Genomic DNA, 24,340 nt, shown 5'->3' on the forward strand with positions numbered 1-24,340 from the left:
TCTGCTGAACATTATTATCCTGGTAAAATGTGCGTGGCAACTTTGTATGTAAAGTTATGAGACCCTAAAGTATGACAATGATTTTACTGTAGCATGTTACAAAGTTAGAAGAGCAGGCTCAAATGAGTTTTTCAGAGACAAAGACAGACTTGCACGCTAGCAGGCTGCTAAAGAGTCATTACTTCTTTAATCAGAGATTAACCAGTAGGGGAGTTGTAAACAAAATATCTACAATTCACCCGAAGTACAGCTGGCAGAACATGTATGCAATGGAACTGCTGACTCCATGTTCCAGCAAATATATTTCCAGTACAAAGGTCAGAGTATAAGAAGGAGAGACAGTGACCTATTCCCCACCTCTCCTCCCTCAGCTCTACTCACAGATGTGAGATCGCTTGAAAGACAATAGGAGCATCATTGGATTGGGGGGAGTTGTCGTCACTGAAAGGCTTTCCAGTTAGTATGGACTGCTGAAAATTTTGGGGTAAGAGAAATCTATTTGCTTTTAAATCTTATTTAGCTTGGTAAAGTTTAGGAAATAGTTTTGTGGTTTTATCCTTTTATTTCTTGTGTAACCAATTCTGACTTTTATGCCTTTATCACTTATAATCACTTAAAATCTTTCTTTCTCTAGTTCATAAACTTGTTATATTCCTTTATCTAATCCAGGGTGTATTTGGATTGAATGGGACTTGGGGACTCCACTTGAGACAACAAGGCTGGTCCATATAAACATTACCCTTTGTTGGAATGTTGGACTAGTATGAGCTTATACTGCACAGGGTTTTACTGAGCAGTAAAAGGTGCCCATTTCTGGGGTGCAAGGCTGATGTTGGGGAATTTGTTAGTGTTACCCTGTATATAGTTCATGAGTGGCTGGGAGAGCATTTGTGTAACTTTGCTAGGAGTGACTTTCCATGCTAATGGCTGTGTGTGAGCAGAGCCTAGAGAGGCTGCATGTTACTAACAAAGCAGGATAAAAGTCACCCTGAGCTGGAGAATTAACACAGCCGTTCAACAGTCCAGATTGTACCCTGGAGAATGTCACAGCTATACTGGGACAGATCGTTCAAAAAAAGCTCAGCACCCAATGTGCTGTTCTCTTCTGATAATCTTGCCATAAGTGTCACAAATGGAGTCGAGCAATTTGGTGCTCAAGTTATACCTTCCTCTGAAAATGCTCTGCTGGCGTGAGCCCACTTGCACCTGTTACTGCAGTGGCAAGTGCCTGATATCGTGGGCACAAAATCTTTGAAAATGTGGCCCTCTGAAGGCCAGTCCAAAAGGTACACAGATAATTTCTAATTGTGCTCCTGAGGCAATGGGACAAGATAACTGGGCTTTTGTGGACTACGTTACAGAAGTGATGATAAAAACAGATGAGTTTATTAAGACAGAGTGAATCCCTGATGACATCTAAGTCTAATTAAGCCAGGGTACTCAGCTTAATGATTTTGTTGTAGAAGAGGTAACTGTTTTGGAATTGAATACATTTAGGGCAGCTCTTTTGGAAGAGGATATTGTACTTAGGGGTGCTATTTCCAGGGCCTATAATAACAAACACTTTCATTTAAAAGACTATGCTATTTTAAACCATTATGAAATCCCTCCAGCTGTTCAATGTTGCTATCCTGAAAGGTTCTGACGGAGCAAGATAAGCTAAGGAAGACAAGGGTCTTCATAACGGCCAAGGGAGTCTGTTTGTAGCTTGGAATAAATATGCAATTCTAACAGTAATCATCCTGACCAGTGAGAACGGGCAACACTCATAAGAGTTCCATGCTTAAAAATAAGTAAATAACAGAAACCTTTCTCTTAGTCTGGTTGAGAATCGGTGACAGAAGTGCTCTAAGGTTATTGCATTAGGGTGACAGCTTTTATGTACTTCTTTTTTTGATGTAGCCCATGCATTTTAAAATCTAAAATATTGCAGCTGGTACCTTCCATTGAAGTCTGGCGCTTTTCTTTTGGATTCAGAGTTGATTTTCTCACCTCTCTCATCGGGGTGCAATGTTCCTCTTTGCATGCAACTGCAAGATGGTGAGCCATATTTGAGGTTTATTTGATGCACTTTCTCTGAACAGAGCCTAGTAGTCCAAGGGATATATTGTTTTGTCAATTAAACATTGCTCCTCTGACTTAACTGACACCACACAAACAACCTTCCTTACACTCTTTCCTTCAGCACTGCTGTGATCGGTTGCTTGCTGCTCAGAAACTCATGTATTGGTAATATCTTACTACCCAGTTCTTCACCACAATCTATTCAGGTAAGTCTGTAGTCAGAGGTGGCAAGAAAAAAACCTTGAAATTCTCAGTGGGTCACATTCAGAATTAGCATTAAAGGGTGCAGCTTCAATGACTGTTTGATGTCATTCAGTATAATTTAAATCAGCCCAAACTATTTAGGATTGGTGCACATGAAAATGTGTAATAGAAACCTGAGGCAGGGGGGATGATAGGAACCATATTATTAAATGTTTACTTTCATTAACTGGGAATACAGAGTGCTAGGTGTCAGCACTTGAAAGTAGGCTGGTGAAGGGAGGACGCTGGAGCCCCTTCCCCCAATTCTGACTGGTAGGACAGAGGTAAGGGGAGCCACAGAGCTCCTTGGTTGGAATGTCCTATATACAACAGCTACTTGTCTGGGCATGGGCAGTGGGTGGCACAACTTTGCATGTGTATGGCTCATGGAAGGTTCTTCCTGGAATCCCTTCCTAGAAAGGTGTTGGCAGCAGGAGCCCAGCACATTTTAAAAGTCAGATTTCTCAGAACTGCAGAGGTACAACTACATGGACAAATACATGCAGAGTTGTGCTCTTAACTGGCATTTTCACTTTTGTTGTTTTTATTCTGCTTTCACAGTGTGTATTTTCAATTAAACTATAAACATGTATGCATTTTTACATCCAGAAGAGTCTGAGCACAGGACTGGAAATCTGACCCTTAATGGTGAAAGAGAGGTAAATATGTGAAGCAGACAGCTGATAATGAAACCTCCTGGCCCTACTTAGACATTAATGCCACCTTTTAAAAAATAAATATACAAAATTAATAACTGCCTTTGCTTTAGCCAAGTCCTATTTACTACATTTGCCGTATATCTGTATATCCATCACTTTATAGTTTCCAGTGCATCAGTGGAAAAGTGGCATCTTTCTATCACATTCTTTGCTTCACTATAAGATTGCATTGGATATGCCAGATCACAGATGCAATCTTAAACACCACAAGCAGACTTTGTGGAATCATATATACAACAATAACATAATCAAGATTCTATGAACAGCAAGCAAATACCTTATCTGGCACAACCCTTTTTTCTAAACCATCAGGGCATCTCTAAGTGGACCATGCACAAGGGAACGAATATTTAATTGCAGTGCATGATATTTACATATTCTGTTACCTATAAATGTCACACCCACAAAGTTATTGGAAAGGGGCATAATCATATTTCAAAAGTTTGGCCTATCTTAGAAGAGAGATGTAACCATAACTACGTCATAAAGAAACAGTCAAACTTATTAACTCAGAGGGTCATATTGGCCGCTTGCCAGAAGCCCAACAACTGCACCTGATTTGCATATATATTTGCAAAATTTTATAATCTAATTTTTTTCTCAGATTAGTGTCTTGTTTGCTAGATGAATAGAAATTGCATGTTCAACAGCATCAGAAAGCTGCAGTTGATCCGTTTTGCCCTCATCCTGCAGCTACAGTGCGGGGATAGCCCCGGGCTGTGTTTTAGGAACCCATAACGATATTTCCTCTGTCCCCTGCAGCATGATGGTCACAGTATTACCTGACTCTATTGCTATCAATCATAACCAGAACGTTTTTCCAGATCAGGATGGATTGTGTGGCAAAGATTTGTTCAGACATTCAGTAAGTGTGTGCAGGATAGTCATTTCAATGCCAATTCTAATCCAGTGTTCTCATTACTTTAAAACACAATGAAGAGACGAAAGCCACGGCAAATCTCTGAGCTACTCAGTGACACAGGGGATGGAATGGTTGTGTTATTTCATTATTTGTTTTCTCAGACCACATCCACTGGAAACCTGTCCAAAACCGTTTTCCTTATGGGTGACACCTCAGGATGTCTCATAGTGTTTGAAGCACTCATTAAGTCAGAGGTTCTATTCCACCCTCTCAAATGATTTTTCTGTATTATAGATTACTAAGGCTGTATCTAGGGGCAGAGCTTTCATTAACAATGGACACAGCCCTTCTAACTTTGAATTTGTTGCAGGACTGGTGCAGGAATGTTTTTGTCTGGATGCCAGACCGAGTGGAACACCATCTCCAATGAATGCCACAACTTTTGCTACTGCTTGCAATCTGCACTGTGAAGAGAATGAAGCTAATCAAATTTACAAATGGTGCAATCCATTTCCTCTTTGAGACACAATCTTTGAACAAAGAGGGCAGTAGAAAGCCCTCCTTTAAGGTCTGAGGAAACATCTTTTTCAAAGACGTTGACAGAATCTCTTAAAAACAAATAACCCCTTTTTGGAAATCTATCAGTCCAGCTGCCTCCCAAGTATTTTCTATGTGGTTGCACCATTGCCTACAAATTACAAATTGTGACATCCCCCCACTCCCACTTTAAATGCAGAAAAGAAAGAGAGAGAGAGAGACGTTACTGGGGAGATGCGTCATTATGTTTCTTTCTGCCCTGGGAAACTGGTGCGATAGACTCCATTGTCTTACATTCCAAACCCTGAGGAGGACACTAAAGCCCATATCCTCAAATTTCAATGGGCGCTAGCCCCCTAAATGCCTTTCAGGATCTGGGCCTACATGACTTGTGTTACTTATTGCAGTATGCTGAAGAAATTTGAAAACTCATCACCTGCTTTTCATCAACATATTTATATCATTTTGGGCACATGCTTATAGCAATTGCTATGAACCACATTAAATATGACTCTTTATCTTTCCCTGATATCAGCCCCATCTGCTTGACCTCATCTCATCCATATTCATTGTTGCCTTTAAATGCTTCTCAATAGCCTTTAGGTAGAAGGCACAGATAAAAAAGTTCTCCATGATCATGGAATGCATGATAAGGTATTGCATAGTTAATTGTTGTTTCTTAAGGACTCTCCAGGAAGGAAAAGCAGTGAATTGTACATTCCTGAGTAGAGAAAGAACAGCTGCAAAAACGAAGAGAAGCTGATTCCCCTTGCTGTCTGCTTTTACTACTGCATTTTTTAAGAAGCAGCATTAATTTCACATTCAAGGACCGGTGTCTTTTTTGAGTATAAAGCATCTGTGTTACCCATGGATGTAGCAAGAAGAATTATATAGTGTAATGAAATGATATAATCATTATAATACCGTACTTAATTTTATAGCACGTATGCTCTTCAAAGTGTAACCTTGGCGCCCTTGAGGGAACAAACGCAGGATATGGGGTGCGCATTACCTACCGAGGGCCCAGGTCATCCTGCTAGTTTGGGTCTCCCTGCTGTACTCATGACTCCGCCCACTAGTTATCTGGATTATTCAAAATGATACTCCAATGGCAGTGCTTCCTGGGAAATAATGGGTAATCCATCCTACCAGGGCATACTGTGCTCATGTCATAACTAAGTACACAGTTCTCAAATTACCAAGTAACTCCAATAAACTATATAGAAACAACAGAAATTATAAACACAAAAATTGTAAAGAACAAGTTATACTAAATTAATATATATGAATGTGGCTAGGTTGTTTTAAGTACAGATTATATATATATGGGGCGGGGTACCATAAACTTTTTTTCTCTCTCTTTTGGTCATCTAACACAACCACAGCAAAGTCTCCCTGACTCTAATTGTTAACTCAGCCCTCTAACACGTCTGTCCCCAGTCAAGGTCCCTGTTGGTGGTGCACTTGTGGATGCTGCAGGCATTGTGGTCTGGTGTCTGTCTTATCTGAGGGATCTGATGATCCATGGACCAGTCTGCGTCTCAGAAGTAGCTTTTCAGCTCCAAGGGAACACTCCTCACACTGGGGTAACAAGCTTAGATATAAGCTTTCCGCTTTTCCTCCTGGTTGAGGTAACTGTTGGTGATCAGGCTGCAGGCTGAGGCAGCTGAAGTAGCTGGCTGAACTGTCCATTGGGCAGTCGCTTCCTTCTCCCTGGCATCTGGTCTCTGGGGTAAAGAACCCAACAGATCTCTCCTCTTTGGGGACATCTGGGGCTGCTACATTAGTTACCTGTCTCCAGTCTCTTTTCTTACAGGAGGGTTGACTGTTAACAGGGCAGCAGCTCTGTTGGGATGCAATCTTTGGCCCTGGCAGGGCCCACATAAGTTTCACAGCTCCACTTAGGGAAAGATGTGTTGGGGAGGTTACAAAAGCAATTTAATGCTATTTATTAATGCTCACCATAATGTTATGAGGAAGAGAGGGAGTTACAAACAGGGAAAATGAGGCAGAGTAATTTGCCCAAGGATACAAAGGAAGTCACTTTCAGAGCTGGAACTAGAAATCAAGAATTCCTTGCCACTAGACCTATTTTTAGACAAATAGAAAAGCAATGCCTTGCTCTGATACTCTGCAGATGTTGTGGATTGCAGGCTAGCTATGATAGTTTCAAAGAGCAAGAGGGAAGGTTGAAATGAGGGCACATAGCAATCCCTTCTAAAATATGGAAGCCTGCATCTATTTGCCCATATCAAGCAAAGCATTTAAGTACACTATTAACTTTAAGCTTGCGAGTAGTCCTGTTGACATGGTTTTTGTAAGTCCTTGAATTAAGTTTAAACTAAGTTCTATCATATAGGCATGCAGCTTGTACTTTAAAATATATATGTTTCTCGTGTGAACTGGTCATGTGACAGTGGGGCCTTTCCATTAATTTTTACTAGTTATTGAATATTAGAATATGCTGCAGATGCTGTTGTGGAATATCAGTTTAAACTTACACTCACATCTAACCATACTTCACAAACACATTATCATTGCATTCTAGTGCGGTATAGCTGCTCTCTGACAGAAGTTGTGGGTCAAATCCCACATCTGCATTTAGGCTCATAACAACGCTGACAAGAAACTTTCACCACTTGAAGTGCTATCCTGTGGAAGAGATGATAAATCATGGTCTCTGGAAGTGGCAGATACAAGTTAAGGACCAAATTCTGCTCTGACTTGTCCTTGGCCTCCAGAACACCATTGAAATCATACTCTGACCCTAATGCTCTCCAGCCAATCATGTGATGTCCCCAGTCTTGGGCCCAGGCCTGAGAGTCCCCAGGTAGCTGCCACATCCTGGCCACAATGAGCTAAGAAGCTACTAGGGCTATAGCCCTTGCCAAGACACCACCCACAGCAGCTCTGATTGGAGGATTGCCCAGCTCCATGATTGGTTGAACTACACTATTTAAGCCAGAAAGAGGCAGTTTGTTTGAGCAACAAGGTAGTTTCATGCTGTGGCTGCTCTGGACCCTGCTTGTGCCTGCCTCCTGCACCCAATCCTGCTCTGCCCTGGCCTTAACCCTGCCTTTGCTCCTGTTCCCACCTGTGCCTGCTCCATGCTTGATCTTTGCCTCTCCTCCTGCCTTTATGCCTTGCATCCAATCCTCAGTGACCAGGCCTGGCTCTGACCTCAGCCTCTGACTTCTGATCCTGACTCTGGCTTGACCTCTGGCATTTGGCATCTGACCACTGCTCTGACCTTAAGCTTTGATTCCTGGTTCTGACTCTGGCTTGGCCCCTGGCTCTGGTAACTGGCAGCTGACTCTGGAGCTAACCCTTGGCTTTGTTCTGCAACCTGGATGCCTGCTCTGCTCCCTAGACCTGACTCCTACTCTATTAGGCCAGATCACCTACATTCCAGTCCATAACAATTCCCTTGCCTGTGCTATTGTCCTATATTATGTCTTTGATCTTGTCTAACTCTTCAGGATGTGGAACATGTTTCACTCCGAGTCTGATCTTGCTGCCGTTGAAGTCAGTGGTGACTACAGTGGGAGCAAGATTGGGCCCTATATTTGTCAAGTGACATGTAAGTTACCAGACCAGTACAGATGACTGATAATAAACAGAGATATAATTAACAATAGTGGTACTTTTCAGAATGAAAAGGGGATAATTATGGTGCTCTGGCTAGGATAACTGCGCTCCATAAAAACAATTCTAATATCTTGGGCAGAGGGTGTGAGAGCTACTGTGAGTGTATAATGGTAGCTGTGTTTTCCTGTGCAGTCATTGCATTATTATGGCCAGATTCTAGAACTAGTACTCCATAATTCTGTGCCACTAGTCTGTTGCACTGCAGTAAATACAGAGGAACCCAACTGCCAAAAGTGGAGTTCCTCTGGATTTGCACTGGAGCAGATAAGGTCAGAATCTGGCCCCTAGTATTTATCCCTTTGAGGTCTCTCCATTTATCATGGGCTTTCTATAGAACCCATCATCTTAGTACCCAAGTGTACAGGCCCTGAATATGCTACAGCTCAGAGCTTTATGATAAGCATGGCATTTATTTAATTATGATCAATAAATAAAGAAATACATCCTGCATAAAAGTCCAGAGGGCAGTGGCAGTTGCCCATCTACTGGGCTTGCAAAATTGTTTGTTTTAAGCTATACGTAAAATAGCATATAAGAGAAAAAAATGTCCTATTTTTTTCCTTTGAGCTAGCATAGTTGCTGGATTCCACATTAGCAGGCATCAGCCAAGGCAGCATCAGTTATGTGCTGTACTGTCCTGTACCTCTAGGAAGCATTTTGGATTGTAAATGATTGAACTCTGTTGATTGTGCCTAATGCTGGTGCTCAGCCATTCAAAATAAGTGATGCCTCTTGTAACAAGCTGCAAAGTAGAAAGGAATGGTTTAATTATGCTGCCATGCCTCTCAGCAAGGATGCTATAATGAAACATTGACTTTATCCCTCTTTCAGTGTAAATAAAACTCATTAGACTGCATTACTTATTTTTTTCTGAATTGCTCCCAAAATAACGTTCTTTTCCTCCTCCTCCTACTCCTCCAAAAGTATGAGAACCTTTGTGACTGGGCAGCCTCTCTGCTTCACTCAGGAACTGACAGAAAAAACAAATGTCTGCTTTAAGGACAGGTCTACACTAGAAGCCCTACCTCAGAGCAGCTGTGCCGCTGTAGCGCGTCTGGTGAAGGCGCTCTGTGCCCACAGGAGAGTGCTCTCCCCTCAGCATAATGACTCCACCTCCATGAGAGGTGGCAGCTATGTTGGTGGGAGAGCGTCTCCCGCCAACATTGCGCCGGTGTGGACAGCGCTTATGTCTCTGTAACTTGCATCACTCAGGGGGCGTCCTTTTCACTCAGCAACTGCTCCCTTTCTGACTGACAAGATTCCATCTTCATGATCACTCTCCTTCCCTCTTTCTGCAAAGCTTACTGTCCCTTGCCTCTGCCCCATCCATCCGCTCACACCTGCCATGGCCTTCAAACTATCAACACCTCTCGTGTCTCTGCAGATCTGAGCCCCCTCATTCCCGCTTGCTCCTCCTTGGCTGCCAGAGATTCCCAGGTTGATTCTCTCAGTTCCACTTTCTCCTCCACCCTTATTCACCACACTGTCCATCTCACTAGCCTCCAAACTCAGCTCATGCCTTGCTCCTGTTTCCTGTCCTCTTACTTCCGTGCCCCTGAATGCCCGCAGAAAAGGGAACTGAGGGGCCAGGCAGACTTTCTGCACTAAACATCTTTGTCTTTTCAAATCTTCCTCATGCAACAGTCCTCCTATTCCCAGCAAGTCCCAGGCCAGCTACTCACAATGACTGTTTGTGACCTTTAGTTCCCTCCTCAATCCTTCTCGCTCACCATTCTCTTTCCTAGTCTGTCGTAGCATTTACTGACTTCAAGTAGAAGGTTGAAATGAACTAGTCTGAGCTTCTAGCAATTTACGTTCTTCCTTCCATGGCTCTCTCCCTTCCCAATAGCCTTTGTTCCCAGTCTCTGATTCCACTTGGCCCTTGACCACCATGTCCTCTCAGCTACTAAGTAGCTGTGCACTTACCCTTCCCAGAGAGGTCAGCATGATTAAACCATTCCCTTCTTCTCCCTCTTCTCTCACTACTGCCTCCTTCTATTCAGTTCACAAGCATGCTATAGCAATCCCCATCCTTAAATAAATAAAATAAAAACAACAGCCAAAAAACCTCAAACCCAGTGACTCCCCTGCGACTATCCTATCTTCCTTTCCTCTCTAAGTTCCTTTAATGGGCCACAGCTGCTGTAACCTCCTTCCCTCTGGCTTCCTAGATGCCCACATTATTCCCCACAGGCCCATCAAAAATGCAGCTGCCAAAATGTTCTTCCTTGACCGCCAATCAGAGAGTCACTCCTCTCATTAAATCCACAGTCTATGAAGATTAAATGTCTCAGCCTAACATGTCATCCAGCCTAAATCGCTGATCCTGTGTCCTGACAGCAATGCAACCCCACCGACCTATTCACTTCTTTCTCCCACTCCCATTGCTGGATCTTCTTACATGCTGCCTCGTGACTACCCAACCGCAGTGCACCTCTGTCATCTCATTCAAATTCCTCCTCTGCACTCACTGCCTCAGGGCCCTCAAACACTAGGCCATATCAGTCCTCTGCCCTCCCCACCCTGTTATTAGCTACAGGGGAGTGAAAGATGGAGGAAAAAGTGGATGTTTAAAGGAAAATGGATAACAAATTTTACCTTGCCACCTTCTCTGGGTCTCCACAGAGTCTTTCGGTTTGTATGCTCCTTAGGGTAGGGCGTGTGTTTATATGTCTTGTGCAGCGCCAAACACATTGTTAGTGTTTAACAAATGATTAATGGTAATAAAAATAAAAGGCTCTGTTCCCTCCACTTGGTTAATGGGAATTGCTCATATACAGTGGCTGTGTAATCAGGCTCCCATCTCAGCAGTCTGTTGTCAGAGCGACTCTCCCCTGTGAGCAGCAGTGAATGACTATGTATTAATAATGAGCTATGAGATGCTTGAGATTTTCATCTCCTAATTAATTAGAAAAAGCCAAAGGAAATTAATGTAAGTGATTCATGTCTGAAGTGTGGCTAAGCTGGCAGTTTGGTGCACTCTCTATTCTTTTTGCTTAACCTTGTGCTGTGTAGTATACATGGTTAGTGGTGCAAGGAGCGGGGGATGGAGGTGTAGATGACATGGGAGACTTAGTGCAATTCCTGGGAGATGCTGATGATGTTACTGAGAGTTCGGTGCTCAGTAGGTGCCTGAACCTGCACCTTTGATGTTAGTGGGAGTTTTGCCATTGGCTTCAATGGAAGCAAGCCCTGAGCTCTGCACCTCTCGGGATTTGACCCTCAGGTTCTGAACCTGTGAGGCACTTGGCACCCTCAGCAGTTGACGTCCATGGGAACGGGGGAACTTAGCACCTTGCAGGACTGCGCCTCTAATGACCAATTCCGTCTCCAATAGTTTTGGTAAGATGGTTTGCAAAAGACTCTGTTTGAGTGAAATGAACATGTTACTTCTCAGAAACAAATCATTCCAAGTAGAGGTAGGCCAGAACTTCGTATCCTCACTCCTTTCGATTTCAGGGCACAGTAGGAATTGCCTTAAGGTCAGATCCAGAGGCAGAAGGTGCTTATTTTCCACCTGTGGATTTTAACACAAGATTACAGAACAAGATAGCAGAAGTATCATATAATAGCAGATCGGATGAGATTTCCATCATTCTTCCTCATGAGACCATCTTGCAAGCTTAAGACACTATCAAACTGAAACTTTAGTGTGAACATTTTTAGTTCCAATACAGTGATCTTTAGTGGGCTTTCATCAATCACAGCTTGCTCTGCCATCTCTTTGGGCAATAGCTAATTTCCCCTGCATTTCTGAAGGACACTGGGAGTTATTCATAATACAAGAAGGGAGAACGACTCGTCTGAAATGGCCACAGAGATTGGTCTGATTCTTCATTGTCATGCACCTTGTGTAGCCTTTTACACCAGTTTAAAGTCAATGCAAAGCACTCACATTCTGTTCTTCTGGTTCTTTTAGGGTTCAGTTTGTTAATGCCATCTGCAGTGTTCACATGTTAACTGAGCTCACAGCAGCACCAGAGAGGGTCTGATATCTGAAAGTGATTTCCGTTAGCTTTGATCATGTACTATGGTATCTCACTCCAATGAGAGGGGCAAAAACAAATTAGGGAATAACGTCTAATGGTAAAACCTATTACACTATCAAAGGGAGAGCGAAAGCCTTTTTTCTGCTGTAGCTCTTTTCAAAAATCAAAAGCTGATACGTTGTTACTTAGGCTGGTGAGTGAATTTTCTACAATCTCTCACATATGAACTCCCCCTGAGATGCTGAACATGTACTTTTAGTGATAGATATTAGCATGTTTTGCTTCCCACTCACAGGGCCTATTGGGGATAGTTGCATAACACTGCAGGCAAACTGGAGAGAGTGAGAGAGAGCAGTACTTGGAGAGCACAGGCTGTTTACAACTCTACAACAGGCAGAGGTAAAGCAAAGGGACTCTAAACTAGTTATAGGGAAAGAGTTTTAAGATGATCAGGGTGCTGAAATGGAACTGATAATAAAAGTTGCCTATCTGTACCCTGTGAGCTGATTAGCTCAGTCAGAGTATACTGTGTTACAATTAGCATCTAAAGTTTATTCATCTGTAAACTGGCAAAGACAATGGTCTCCGTGGGAGGCTTAACTGGAAGAATCATCCTTCTTCTGTCCAGTTTATAACTTAGTTGCCTATTAAAGGGTCTGATCCTGTGAGAGAGCTGAGCCTTTCCTGCAACGTGCTGAAGCCACTGAAAGTTGAGGGTACTCAGCACCGGATAGGAGTGAGAGCTACTGTTATAGTGTTCTCTGCTGCGTGTGGCATTCTGCAGTGCAACGAAATCATTTCCTGATGACTAGAGCTGGTTGGGAATTTTTCATCAAAAGGTTTTGGTTCTTTTTGACAGAAGATGCCAGTTCATTGAAACTGAAACTTTTCATGGAAATGTAACTGCTTTGATGGGAAAGTTTCTTTCTCAGTTCCAGGATGGAACTGGGGGCGGAAAGATCAACCTATCCCAGAATAGCCATTAGCTTGAGGGTCTGGGCACTCACCTGGTATGTGAAAGATGGAGGTTGAAGTGCCAGCTCTGCCTGATTCAGAGCAGGGGTTTGAGCCTGGGTCTCCCCTATCCCAGGTGAGTTTCCCAACACACACAGTCATTCTCATTTTCTCTCTCTGGCCCACTGAATGGGATGTGGGAAACAGGTTCAAGTCCCTGCTCTGAATCAGGCAGAGCAATGGCTTGAGCCTTTGGGTCTCCCACATCCCAGGCGAATGGTCTAACTACTAGGCTATTGACTATTCAGGTGGGTGTGTTTGGGGGAGGGGAATACCTCTCTCTGGTTATTATGGAAAACGTGTGTTTCTCTCTCATTTTTTTGTGAAAAATTTCAAAATGTTTTTTGTTCCAATGCAGAGTAAAAACAGATCTCTAAACCTTGACATTTTTTTGTGTGAAATGGAATTCTTGTTTTCTGGCTAGCCCTATTGATAACCAACTTAAAATCATGTTATTGGGCAGGATTCAATAACTACTGAAGCGATAAAATGGGTATTAAATGCAGACTGTTAATGCAGTTCTAAGATTATAAATTTAAACACACCCAAGTCAGGAAATGAATACATTAAAGGCCTATAGTAATAGTAATGTGCCCATATAGCATATGCAGTGTTGATCATGTTTAGAGATATGTCTAACTAGTAATTGAAAATAAAATGAATGGTGGTTGTCATAAATATAAAGGGAAGGGTAAACCCCTTTGAAATCCCTCCTGGCCAGAAGAAAAACTCCTCTCACCTGCAGAGGGTTAAGAAGCTTAAAGGTAACCTCGCTGGCACCTGACCAAAATAACCAATGAGGAGACAAGATACTTTCAAAAGCTGGGAGGAGGGAGAGAAACAAAGGGTCTCAGTCTGTCTTTATGCTGTTTCTGCTGGGGATAGACCAGGAATGGAGTCTTAGAACTTTTAGTAAGTAATCTAGCTAGGTATGTGTTAGATTATGATTTCTTTAAATGGCTGAGAAAAGAATTGTGCTGAATAGAATAACTATTTCTGTCTGTGTATCTTTTTTGTAACTTAAGGTTTTGCCTAGAGAGGTTCTCTATGTTTTGAATCTAATTACCCTGTAAGGTATCTACCATCCTGATTTTACAGAGGTAATTTCTTTACTTCTATTTCCTTCTATTTCTATTAAAAGTCTTTTTGTAAGAAAACTGAATGCTTTTTCATTGTTCTCAGATCCAAGGGTTTGGGTCTGTGGTCACCTATGCAAATTGGTGAGGCTTTTTATCCAACATTTCCCAGGAAAGGGGGGGTGCAAGTGTTGGGAGGATTGTTCATTGTTCTTAAGATCCAAGAGTCTGGGTCTGTAGTCACCTAGGCAAATTGGTGAGGCTTTTTACCAAACCTTGTCCAGGAAGTGGGGTGCAAGGTTTTGGGAAGTATTTTGGGGGGAAAGACGTTTCCAAACAGCTCTTCCCCAGTAACCAGTATTTGTTTGGTGGTGGTAGCGGCCAATCCAAGGACAAAGGGTGGAATATTTTGTACCTTGGGGAAGTTTTGACCTAAGCTGGTAAAGATAAGCTTAGGAGGTTTTTCATACAGGTCCCCACATCTATACCCTAGCGTTCAGAGTGGGGAAGGAACCTTGACAGTGGTGAATTACTCAAACCTTTCTCACATATATGCATTTAAATTTATAATCTTAATATTGCTCTTACATAATGTTTTTGCATTTAATTTCCTCTTCTGAAAAATGAAAACCTGAGTGTAACTCTGACTCTACTGTATGTCTTATTGCCAGGGAAAGCATTCATAAAGCTGAGGAGGAGTACTTGTGGCACCTTAGAGACTAACAAATTTATTTGAGCGTAAGCTTTCGTGAGCTACAGCTCACTTCATCGGATGCGCATCCGATGAAGTGAGCTGTAGCTCACGAAAGTTTATGCTCAAATAAATTTGTTAGTCTCTAAGGTGCCACAAGTACTCCTGTACTTTTTGCGGATATAGACTAAAACAGCTGCTACTCTGAAATAAAGCTGAGGGATACCCAAAGTTTCCCCCATTGAAGGCTGAACTAACAATTTGCCAGGAGTCAAAAAACAAAACAAAAAGCAACCCCACTCCCCAACGAATATGCATAAAATGAACATGCAGCCACCTTTATCTTTCAGTCTGTGGGATGGCTTAGGGGATTGCAGGTCCCAGCATGCTGTGTTCCATTCTGAATGCTTAGAGTGTGCATTCTAGGATCTGTAGCATTCAGGGACAGCATCTCCATATCAGAGCTGAGGGTAGCCATGGTCAACATTGTAGAACTCATTGAGCTTCTCCTTAACAAATTGAACAACTAAGGGCTAGATACTTTCATGTCGAAGGGGATGACTGAGGACAAGATTCTGTTCTGACTTTTTATTCTTCAGAAATATACCCTGAAATTTAGCCTACTTTTTTCCTTCCTTAGTTTGCTTCCTTGTTCCAGCATCTACTGAGACTAATGAATTCCCTTCATGCATTTATACTTATACCTTTAAGGTATTATATACTGCAGTTATGGCCCCTTGAGTTTTCTCTTCTCTAGATTATGTAAATATAGCGCCCATAGTCATCCCTCTGATTGTATAGTTTATTTTCCAATACTGGTATGCTCTTTGTTAGACATTACTTTGTCTCTGGTTTTTCTTTAACCTTCCCACATACTATCCCATGGGCAGTGTTGTCAGGGCTTAGGTCATTGTTACCGCCTTAATTGTATATGTGACCATCCAATATATATGGTACATTTGATAATAGCACTTTAAAAATAAGTCCTGTCACTTACTACGTGTTTACACACCCGCCAGCACAATGAGCTCCTAGTCATTGTTGGGGTCTGTCATAGGGTGTATAGCCCTCGTGCTATCCCAATCACTAAAGGGTTAAGAGAGAGATGAGCTACCACCTCAGCTGGGGCTGATTGGTGGCCCTGCAGCAGCTGAGGAGATAAAAAGGCTTTCAAGAAGACTGAGGAACACCTGAGAGCAGCAGCCTTCAGCAATGGGCTGGCAGGAAGCCCTTGAAGGACAAAGTAGTCTGAGCCTAAGTTCTCTCTAAGCTGCACAGCTGGCCAACCATGCAGCAGGCTATCAAGGGCCATGCTGACAGGGAGAGGCACCTCTCCCCCAGCCCCGGGCTGCTGCTGTGAGAAAGGGCTAAGGGGAGCCTTATATCGCTGCTGCAGCCCCGGGGCAGCCTGCACCCCAACCCCGTCATCCCCAGCCCCACCCCAGAGCCTGCACTTCCAGCCAGAGCCCTCACCCCCCACGTACCTCCACCCTCTGCCACAGCCCTGAGCCCCCTCCCACACTCCAAACGCCTTGGCCCTATCCCACACATCTCCTCCATATTGGCGCACAGAACAAAATTTGGCACATGGATGTAAACAATTAGAGGGAACATTGAGCCCCAAGAGGCTGGAGACTGTTGACTTTTCAGTAGGGTTACCAGCCTCCAGACTCTGTACCACTCCAAGAGGGGAGAGGCTATTAATGATCCAGCTGAGGTTGGAGTCTTAGCATGGAACTCCTGGACCCAGGGCTAAAAATGGTGATTTGCTGAATAAAGGGAACACTAAAGCAGACTGTCCCTGATACTCTGTGCAACTGTGAAGGGGAGACAGATACTGAACGCAGCCCTAGGCAGAGTCTGTAGGTGCTGCTTTAATACAAATATATAATAATATGTGAAGGTAGAGATGGCTGAAAATCAAAGCCAGGTGAAAAACATCAGAGTGCCGGAGAAATGGGTGAAAGGCCAAAATCTCATCCATTTTGCTTTGTGGGTAACTCATTTTTTACAGCTGTACATTCCCAACCTGCTGTTGCTATAACAGAGTGAGAACTGAAGGTGCTAATGATCTGAACTGGTGCTGATTTCCCTGAGCCATATGTGAGAGCAGCAATGCAGGTTCATCAATCTGCTGCAGTAGCTATGAAAGCTCATTTTAATTATTTAATCCACTCACCCAATGAGATCTCAGAATTATTAAACTTTTGCCCAGATACCTTCTTAGAATATTTTTTCCAGACCAAGTTTTTCCTTCTGTGCAACTGGCATTTCTCACACATACACACGTGTTCCCTAATCTCTCCATCCACTAGTACATTTCCCTTTCTTCTAGAACCTCTTGCAAATCACAAGTCCCCCACTAATATCAAGTGCAGCCTCTTCAAGGCTGAACACAGATGCCTCTTAATGCCCTAGCTGATATCTACCCTGGCCTTAAATGCTCCTGGATTTATAGGGATGTCCCTTAATTTTCCAAAGTTATCTATGCTGTGATACAAACTAGGTTTAATGAAACAGAAGAATATCACATATTTCAGCTATCTGTTCATTTTTCTTTTAGAATTACACTTTTAAAAGCTATTTTTTATCAGTTTTGGCATATCCCCAGCTCCGATTCTCCTCTATTTGGACTTTTCCCTCCCGTAAACATACCACATCAAAGAAAGGCTATACAAATCTTAGGGCTCTGGAAGTGGAGGACCACGGCTATAATCTCAAGTCTTTATGAAAATCCACCAGTCGCTCACATTCCTTTTTAATCACTCCTTCCTCTCACCAATCATCTGAAACATTCAGACTAACAGGTCAATTTCCTTGTCCTTCCAGCTAAACTATGCTCAGACCCCACATCTCATATGCAATCAGGTGATCTCCCAGCCCATAATGCATTGTGGATGGAAGCACCAGACTCCTTTGGATCTGTGCTCACAAATGGGAAAGACTCATGAAACCAAACCTCTATAAGGAGTGTTAGCTCCAGGACGTTCTCAGTCCCAACCTCTCTGAAGGACTGCATTTCATCAAATTGATCTCAGATCCTCTGAATAGCCATACTAGACTATTGATCTCTGCTTCCAAAATGGGAAAGTTGTGACCATTGGGATAGTCACTATAGAATTTTACATCTTTCTTTCTTTCTTTTTCATTTTTCTAGTGCACTGGGCTCTCGTACTTTTCGAGAAAGCTGAGAGATAGAGATCCTTCTAGCACCCAGCCTTGGCAGTGTGTATATACTTCCAGTGTAAATTTTTCAAAAGAACATTTAGACATGTACCAAGTCGATCCAACTCTAAATTTTTCAATAAAGACCGAAGTAGGTGCATGCTAATTAAGGGTTAGGCCCTTATCTATTAAAGTCTTTTGTACCCAAGGCAAAAATATACTCATAAATACGTGTTTCTCACACACGAACAGAACAAATTGACGAGACATACGCTGACATGCAATGAGGCTGTTATCTCACTGAAGGACACAATAAAATCATTGGAGCACTCCAGGGGTTAATGCTGGCACATGAGCTCTGCGACTTCCATGTGGCACAAGGGCTCTGGTTACTACCACCAGTGTTGGGTAAGGTGGGAAAGCAACTGGCCCCTCTCTTTGGGCTCTCCTTCTCCTGGCCAGGGGGGTGGTGCAAGGGCAGCTGCATGCTCTGCTCCTGCCAGCTGCCGCCACCCTTGCAATGCTGTCTGTGCTGAGGTCTGGAGTACCAAGGAATCGCAGCACCTCTCACTCCCCAGTGCCACCACCACAATTCCATGGCCAGGAGGCAGAGAGCCGACCTCCAGGGCAAGAGGTGGCAGTGGGAGCTCAGTTTCAGGGGCAAGGGTCGGGTTGGAAAATGTCTTGAATCGCTTAGGCTCATGTTAGGTGGGCTTGGGTCTGGATCAAGCCTAAAGATTAGGCCCGAGCAGACCTCTACTGAGGGGGAGGAGGCGTCTCCTCTGCTCCTTCCCAGAGTGAGTGTTGCAAAGAGGGATGGGAGCAGCAGAGCAGCTGTCCTGTTACTCCCAGCAGGGGAGAAGGGAGGGAGCACAGCTGCCATGAGCTTCTGGGCTTTTCCTGCTATCCCCACCCCTCCTGTGAGAATAGTGTCTGTGCCTAAGGGGAGGGTGGGAATCTCTGCCAGCCTCTTGCAGCAGCCCTGATAGCCTGCTCTTCCCCAGGAAGCAGGGCAAGTGGGGAAAGCATCCAACCAGAGGGGCTTTCCGCAGGTGGTATTAAAATGTGCACCCCTCAGTGACCTGGCTCACTGCTTAGATATGTTATTTTCCAGGTCTGCAGCCCCTTGCGACCTGGTGCAGTTCAAGCGCTGTGTTAGCAGCACTGGAAATACCATAGGGCCATTGTTACTTTCTTCAGACGAAGAGGAAAACCTCCTGTGTATCTGTTTCTGAGAAGAAAGTGAAGTGTGAAATGTGGAATAAAGAGTGCCACCCACATAGGGCTTCCCAGAACTAGTGACTGCAAAAGCTGCATGTTGCAGAGATGGCAAAACTCTTCTGAAGGGAGAGCCAAATTCCCCTTGTTTGTGCTGTTACAGACTTCTGCTGGTCCTCCCTGGGGAAGGTTGCTTCTACGATGCATTACTTCTGGCACTTAAACGTCTTCTGGATTCAGTGAAATTGAGGCATGGACTCCCATTTCTGGAAAGAAAAGGGTAGTGTTAAAAGACACTTAATTCAACAATCCATATTCTTAAGGTAACCCTACAATTTGATGGTTTACTTAGCATTACAGTCATGCTGTGGGTATCTCTTGAAAATAGTCCTCTCTAAAGCCATCTGTATAGCTGAACCAGTACTCCCACTAATAAACTGTTTCATTTTTAGTTGTGTATGATATATCCCATGTACAGAGATACTGTGTCATATTATTGAGCAGCTGGAGGCAAGAAAAGACAGTTTGGGATTTTTCTGCTGAAATCTGCTAGTAGTTCTGCCTATTTACAAACAGACAGGCTTGACAAGACTGATTGACACATCAAAAATTAAATATCACAACTTGGATAATGTTTAGGTCCTTCTACAGTTCCCATCAGTTGTTCCAGTTACTATGATTACATTACAGTAATGCTCATGAAGAGCTATACTTAGAAATATTGGGTGAAATTGAGCAAAAGAACACCTAGGATCAATATCAGGACAAATTCTCAGCCATGAGGCCTATTAAACTGTACAGAAGAGTAGTTGGCAACCTTATTACTTGTGTTATTTGAAATGACTGGAGAGAGCACTTGAGCACTGTTGTAGGGAATAATCTTCTGCTGCCAGCTGGGAAAGACTATATGGTGTAACTTCTATGTCCTAAATCCTCCGACTTCCTTCTTCAGCAAGCTTGGGCAGCCAGGCTTGAGGCAAGTGGGCTTTGTGAGAAATGGCAGAGGACCCTCCCTCCCCAAGTCACTGAATGGCAGTGGAAATGCTTCATGGCTCTTAGAAGCCACAGAAGCTTCCACTACTTCTGCCTCCTTGCAGTGCAAGAGACAAGGCCCACTGGCTCCATTTCTGCTCATCAACTTACGGCCCCTTCTCCCTCAAACCATGCTGCACAGACTAGACATGGGGGCTATGCAGGCCCCAGAAATCCGGATATGGTACATGCAGTGGTGTTACATCAGTTGTGTGGTTCTGCTGAGTGTGAACTGTCCTCAGCTGCAGAGGAGGGGGCAGGACTTGTTCCTGCGATTCTGTAATTCATTGCTTTGCCCCGCTCCATTTTAAATGACTTGAGCACTGAGGCTTCCACTGCTTCCCTTAGGAAATTATTTTGCAGTGTAACAGACGGCTAGGACATTTTGCCTGATATTATCTGGCTTTAATTTTCCTTTGGTCAGCTTCATCCCATTAATCCTAGTTATAACAATTCCTTTGTCTCTTTGGATTTTACATCCTCTAAATACTTTTTGATGGTTATTGTAGCCTCCACTTAGTTGCAATGTGTCATTATTTAGTTCTTTCTTCTTGCAAACTATATGTTGCTATTAATATTGGGTGTACTTGTACATTTGCACTTTGAAAATAATAAAATTATATTTAATGTAGCCGGTAGTAAATTGGGAATTGATAGGACAAGAACCCCATGCTTGCCATCAACGACAGGCATCGCCTTACATTTACACTGGTCTTACATTAGTGTCACTCCAGTGACTGTGGCATTAATTCAGATTTACAATGGTGTAGACAAGAGGAGAATAAAACCCTGATCCTTCAAATACTTACACATGTGCTTAAGGTCAAGCAGATGACTAATTCCACTGCGTGTTCTTTGGGTGCGTGTTCTTTCAGATGTGAATGTACAGCATGGTACCTTGCGCCGATGAGCTTGACTGCTTCATGGCTACTACTCAGATTGTAAATTGTTGTTGTTATTAGACAGCAGTGGTAACTATGTTGACTAATTGTTTTTTTAATTTCCTCCTTTCCCTCTAATGTATGTGTTTGATATGGAAAAAAATAACAGAAAAATTACACACAAACAAAAATTAGTCCTGCTTGGACATAGATTGACATTGGGGGGGAGGGAATTCACAGCTCAAGAAAATGGGTTTCTCTGCTATATGGCTACTTGAGCCATCCCTGCCTTCAAAACATCACCGTACATTTTCATCACTTCTGCATGCTTTCCCTGCCTCCCCCACCCCCTCCCGTCTTTTATGGCCAAAGAGCTGTGTGTGTGTTGTGCTCGAGAATGACTTCTGCCTTTCAATTAGTTAGTGGCAAAAACTTGACTTCCCTTTTGCCATGGCATGGGTGCTAGTGAAGGTAAAATGTCTTCAGCAATTTCTCTATGTCAGGGCTACCCCCAGAATTTTCCCAGCCAAGGACCCCAGTGGGGTCCTGTCTGTAACCCTAAGCTTCTTAGTTCAAAAGGGGGCATTGATATTTGGAGTCCACACAGGAGGCAACTCTGATTTAAAACTGAAAGAGGCTGCACTGTAGAACTCAGTGAGCTGCCTTTGGTCAGACCTGCACCCTGACCATAGAATCTCAGGGTTGGAAGGGACCTCAGGAGGTCATCTAGTTCAACCCCCTGCTTAAAGCAGGACCAATCTCCAATTTTTGCCCCAGATCCCTAAATGGCCCGCTCAAGGATTGAACTCACAACCCTAGGTTTAGCAGGCCAATGCTCAAACCACTGAGCTATTCCTTCTCCCACACCTTATGGCCTCAAATCTAAGGCACACGCCACATAATGGACACTTGCAATAAATCGCTCTGTAGCACACCATATTGAAAGATCTTGGGTTCTTATTCATGTTGATTGTCTTAGATGTTTTTGCAGGTGCCATTTTATTATTATTATTATTTAACACTAATATTGCTGTAGCGCCTAGAGACCAACACTAGAAGGTTTTCCTTCTATTCTTCCATTTAGTCCTTTGCAAATAGAGTTGGTCAAAAAGTATTTATTTTTTAATTTCAGATATGATTTTGGTCCATTGGTTTTCAAACAAAATGTTAGTTTTTCAATATTTTCTGTGAATTTTTTTCATTTTTGAAATTAGTCATTTCTGAAACATGAATCTTTTACATTTTGAAATATTCTTCAAAAATGAAAAAATTGCCACCCTGTGACTAGGCTCCCAAATAAAAATGGGCAGTGTGTGTGTGGGGATACTCCCAAACAAAAACAATAAACAAAACCCCAAAACAATAATAAAACATTTTTCTGTCAAAAAAGTTTTAAAAAACCAAAAATGATTTTTTAGGTGTTTTTGAAAAACATCCACATTTCATTCCCCACCCCCATCCCAAACAAACATATGCAATCGATGGGATTTAAGCATATACTCAAAGTTAAACATGTGTAAGTGCTGACCTGAGTCAGGGCCTTTGTTTGCAATTAATGTCTCTGAACCTGTCCAGCTCAGTACAAATACAAATACTAATCTTTGTCTCTGTGGTTTTAGTTTGTCAGAGGCATATAAGAAGAAAAATGAACAAGAACTGGCAAGAGCCAGCAGGATTTGTGCTCAGAGTTACAGGACAGTACATTTACCAAGGATTGAAATAGAAGGGTACAGCTTGCTCAGGAGGGACAGGCAGGGAAAAAAGGGAGGAGGTGTTGCCTTATATATTAAAAATGTATACACTTGGACTGAGACTGAGATGGAAATAGGAGACAGATGTGTTGAAAGTCTCTTGGTAAGGCTAAAAGGGTAAAAACAAGGGTGATGTCATGGTAGGGGGGGGTCTATTAGATACCACCTAACCAGGAAGAGCTGGCGTGGAGGAGGCTTTTTTTAAACAACTAACACAATCATCCAAAGCACAGGACTTGGTGGTCCTGGGGGACTTCAACTACCCAGACATCTGCTGGGAAAATAACACAGCCGGGCACAGATTATCCAACAAGTTTTTAGAATGTATTGGTGACAATTTTTATTTCAGAAGGTGGAGAAAGCTACTAAGGGAGAGGCTGTTCTCAATTTGATTTTGACAAATATGGAAGAACTGGTTGAGAATTTGGATGTCAAAGGCAGCTTAGGTGAAAGTGATCATGAAGTGATAAAGTTCATGATTCTAAGGAATGGTAGCAGGGAAAACAGCACAATAAAGATGATGGATGTCAAGAAGGCAGACTTTAGCAAACTCAGGGTGTTGGTAGGTAAGATCCCATGGGAAGCAAGACTAAGGGGGAAAAGAGTTCAAGAGAGTTGGCAGTTTTTCAAAGAGACATTATTAAGGAAATGCATAGGAAAGATAGGAAGTATGGCAAGAGACCAGCCTGGGTTAACCAGGAGATCTTCAATGGCCTGAAACTCAAAAAAGTGTCCTACAAAAAGTGGAAACTAGGTCAAATTACAAAGGATGAATATAAACATATAACATAAGCATGTAGGCACAAAATTAGAAAGGCCAAGGCACAAAATGAGATTAAACTATCTAGAGACATATTCATTCACCTGCACATCCACCAATGTGATATATGCCATCATGTGCCAGCAATGCCCCTCTGCCATGTACATTGGTCAAACTGGACAGTCTCTACGTAAAAGAATAAATGGACACAAATCAGATGTCAAGAATTATAACATTCATAAACCAGTCGGAGAACACTTCAATCTCTCTGGTCACGCGATTACAGACATGAAAGTTGCGATATTACAACAGAAAAACTTCAAATCCGGACTCCAGCGAGAGACTGCTGAATTGGAATTCGTTTGCAAATTGGATACAATTTTAACTTAGGCTTGAATAGAGACTGGGAGTGGCTAAGTCATTATGCAAGGTAACCTATTTCCCCTTGTTTTCCAACCCCCCCCCCTGCCTTCCTCAGACGTTCTTGTTAAACCCTGGATTTGTGCTGGAAATGGCCCACCTTGATTATCATACACATTGTAAGGAGAGTGGTCACTTTAGATAAGCTATTACCAGCAGGAGAGTGGGGTGGGGGGATGTATTTTTTTATGCTTTGTGTGTATAAAAAGATCTTCTACACTTTCCACAGTATGCATCCGATGAACTGAGCTGTAGCTCACGAAAGCTTAT

Source organism: Natator depressus, chromosome 2, assembly GCF_965152275.1.
Source record: "Natator depressus isolate rNatDep1 chromosome 2, rNatDep2.hap1, whole genome shotgun sequence".
In the NCBI taxonomy this organism is placed as follows: Eukaryota; Metazoa; Chordata; order Testudines; family Cheloniidae; genus Natator; species Natator depressus.